This window comes from Carlito syrichta, unplaced genomic scaffold (assembly GCF_000164805.1).
Source record: "Carlito syrichta isolate Samal-C Ts95f unplaced genomic scaffold, Tarsius_syrichta-2.0.1 Scaffold309286, whole genome shotgun sequence".
In the NCBI taxonomy this organism is placed as follows: Eukaryota; Metazoa; Chordata; class Mammalia; order Primates; family Tarsiidae; genus Carlito; species Carlito syrichta.
This window is the reverse complement of record NW_007253382.1, coordinates 300,853-304,629: the sequence shown is the minus strand read 5'-3', so window position 1 is coordinate 304,629 and position 3,777 is coordinate 300,853. Positions and strand designations below refer to the sequence as shown.

General features: G+C 52.4%; 1 protein-coding gene across 2 annotated transcripts in view; it reads right to left on the bottom strand.

Annotated features, from left to right (window-relative positions):
* RCC1 (regulator of chromosome condensation 1) overlaps positions 1-3,777 on the bottom strand; it is a 15,743-nt gene that overhangs the window by 11,622 nt on the left and 344 nt on the right. The window lies entirely within an intron of this gene.

The window sequence follows — 3,777 nt, the reverse complement described above, 5'->3', positions numbered from 1 at the left end:
TTTATTGTAGAGATGAGGTCTCGCCAAGTTGCCCAGGCGGGCCTCGAACCTGCGGGCTCAATTCACTCACCTCAACCCCCCAAAGCACGAGATTATAGGCTGAGCCACCGAGCCTGGCTTAGCATCAAAACTCTTAATTGGCAGAGCCATGGGGGTTGGCACCCATTGAATTAGTTCCTTGGTGTGGGTCACACAGCCAAGTTGGGCCAGTTGGTCCATCAAAATGCAAACTCTACAAAATACCTCAAAGAAGTTTTACAATAGAAATTTGGAAAGCTACAAGTCCTGTGACCCTCAGTGACCTGACTCTCAAACAGTTAACCATTATAGAGAAACAAACTAGGAGACAGTGACTGGTTACCATTTACTCTGCCTGCAGCTTTTTTTTTTTTTTTTGAGTTGGAGTCTCACTCTGTCAACCAGAATGGAGTGCAGTGGCACACCACTCATGGTCACTGCAGCCACGACCTGCTGGGCTCAGGTGATCCTTTCGTCTCAGCCCTCCACGTAGCTGGAACTACAGGCACGTGCCACCACGCCTAGCTAATTTTTTGGTTTATTGTAGAGATGAGATCTTGCCAAGTTGCCCAGGCTGGTCTCGTATACTCATGGGCTCAGGCAATCCTCTCACCTTAGCCTCCCAAAGTGCTGGAATTATAGACATGAGCCACCCTGCCCGACTGTGCCTGCAGCTTTATAGAAAGGTATGGGGGCCAGGCCTGTAGTTCCAGCTACTCGGAAGGCTGACGCGGAAGGATCGCTGGAGCCCAGCAGGTCGAGGCTGCAGTGCCCGGGAGCAGCCACTGCACTCCAGTCTGGGTGACAGAGTGAGACTCCAACTCAAAAAATAAAAAAATAAAAAACCCAAGCCTAGGCTGAGTGCAGTGCCTCAACCTATAATCCCAACACTTGGGAGGCCAAGGCAGGAAGATTGCTTCAGGCAAGTACTTTTAAGATCAGTCTGGGAAACAGTGAGACCTTGTCTCTACAAAAAAATCAAAAAATTAGCCAGGTGTGGTGGTGCACACCAGTAGCCCCAGCTACTCAGGAGGCTGAGGTGGGAGAATCCTTGGAGACCGGGAGTTCAAGGTTGCAGTACAGCTATGACTGCATCACTATACTCTAGCTTGGGTAACATAACAAGACCCTGTATCTAAAACAAACAAACAAACAAAAAACAAAGCCCAAAAATTCTCAGGGAGACAGATTTGAGAACTATTTCCCATCTCCTGCTTAGCAGTCCTGTGATAATTAAACTCTTTCTTTACTGGAACTGCTGCTGTCTCAGTGAACTATCTCTGTGCAGAGGGTACACAAACCTAGTCACACAGTGACAGGGCCTGAGGGTGGACCAGGCAGTGACAGATTTACTGAAAGGAAGGACAATGGACACAACTCCCTGCTGTGGTAGAGAGAATACCCGAGTTCTCTGTGAGTCCCAGATTCTTCATCTCTAACATGGAGGACTCTAGGCCCTGCACCGACTATTGTGAGCAATCACAGGGGCGGGCAGGGACAATACTATCTTCCAAAGAGTTGCACACTCTGCTCGTTACCCACCTGCATATTGTCTACTGTACAAATTGGTCCTTCTGACAAACTCCTTGCTAACTGCTCTAGGTGTGTTTTTTTGGTTTTTTTTTGAGTTGGAGTCTCACTCTGTCACCCAGACTGGAGTGCGGTGGCCGCTCCCAGCCACCGCAGCCTCGACCTGCTGGGCTCTGGCAATCCTTCCACCTCAGCCTTCTAAGTAGCTGGAACTACAGGTGCACGCTGCCATGCCTGGCTAATTTTTTTGATTTATTATAGAGATGAGGTCTCACCTGCCCAGGCGGATCTCGAACCCGCGGGCTCAGGCAATCCACTCACCTCAGCCTCCCAAAGGCGTGGGATTATGGGCTGAGCCACCAAGCCCGGCTTAGGTGTGTTTTCTTAACCAGCCAGAGAGTGTCTGGGTTAGGAATAAGGAGTTGCCTTTGGCATTACGTTGCCACCCCACGCAGCTTCCATCTTCAAGGAGCTTACAATCTGGGAGAAGAGTAAAACAGTTGCAAATAACAGTCAAAAACAGGCACCTGTGGTATGCCAGCCTTTCCTAACTTGCTAACATCTCCCTCTGAGGTGAGTGTGATCATCCCAGTAGTACAGAAAAGGAAGATGAGGCTCAGGAAAGGTGTCCCAGGCCATATAGGGGAGGGATGAAATCCCAGGTCTCCTGACTACACTCTACTGGGAGCTGCCCTAGCCCAACTCAGTTTATTTCAGTTTACTTCTTTGCTGAATGAAGGGGGTAGGCACATCAGACTACACAGTCTGCCAGGAGCCTGGTGCTCCTGCTATGACCCCCTGTGACCTCACCACTCACCCACAGATTAATTTCTGCAGAAAGACAAGAGTGCTCCAGGACCACAGCAGCTGTCCCCTCCCTCCCCGACACCAGGAGGCAGAACTTGACTGCCAGATTCAGAGATTGAAGAATCTCTTTGTGTGAAAGGTCCCCAAGAGGGAAAGGAGGAGACTGCTCATGTGTCAACAAACATTTGCTGAGCTGCTGTTAAGCCAAGCAAAGAGCTGGCATATTTCACACTAGGAGCTCCTCATCCGGGATCCTCCTTGTACATAGGCTGGGCCTGGGCCTGTGTTCATTCTTCCCCAGGGAAAGGGGCCATAGCTTTTCCAAAGATGTTGGAACTACTGCTTTATGGGGATCATAGGATATTAGTAATCCTCATCACAAGCCTCTTTCCTTCATCTTACAAATAAGAAAACTATGGCTCAAGGGGCCTGGGTGGGTCCAGAGGGTACCTAACTAGGAAGTACCAAAGAAAAACACAAGTGCCCTCTTGGAATGTTTCAAAACAGAAGACTAATTCATCTTTCCAGGCTCCACCCTTATGTCCCTTCCCTGCCTCCTCCACCCCACAGCGTTCCTTGGGCTTGTACACCAGACTCTTTGCCACCCAGGCCCCACTGTATCATCTTGTTGCTCTCCCCCTCCAGTCACTGAAAGACCTGTGGTATCTATGACTGCGAAACTCTTCTACTTTCAAGTCTTCGCAAGTGCTGGGCCCCCTACCGGGATCACCCTAACCCCAGTACCCTCAGGTAGCCTGCAAAACTGCTCCTTTAAACCCCATTCAAGAGCCGCCTCACCCGGAAAGCCAGACTTGACCCTCCTGGTCCCCTTCAGGGTTCCTGTAAAACTCCAAACACCACTACTGTGAGCGCACAACTGCACGTGGTCGGAGGAGTTTGATGAATGAATGACGCGCCAGCAGCGGCGCCCGGTCTGAAAGGCATATTCAGTAGGCCATAATGGTGGGCCCCCGAGGGCTCCCGGAGGAGTCCCGGAGCTCCTTAAGGAGCGACACGGGTGCCGTCTTCTCACCACGGTCCCCAGTCCCAGCAGGGCGGCACGGAACAGACTCTAGCAAAGAGTTTGCTGCCAGATTGCACGGACGCGGAGTTCCCGGCTCACCTGGCCATCCGCCACCGTCGGGCGCCTGGGAACTGCGAGGTTTTCTCCTTGCATCGGCCCTCACCCCCCAGCCCCGGGCCCCTACAGCAGACCCTCTCCCGGCCCAAGTGACCTCCCTGCCCTGCAAACCGCCTTCTCCAAACAAACGCGGTACAAAATCACTTTCCCCGCGGCAGAAACGCGGTCCCCGCCTGGCCCGCGAGGCCACCGCTGCCGCGCGCGCACCCGGCCCGCTCGGGCTGTTTGAATCTCCCGCCTGAGGGCGCCGTGGGACGGGCGTGAGAACGCGACGGCGGAGG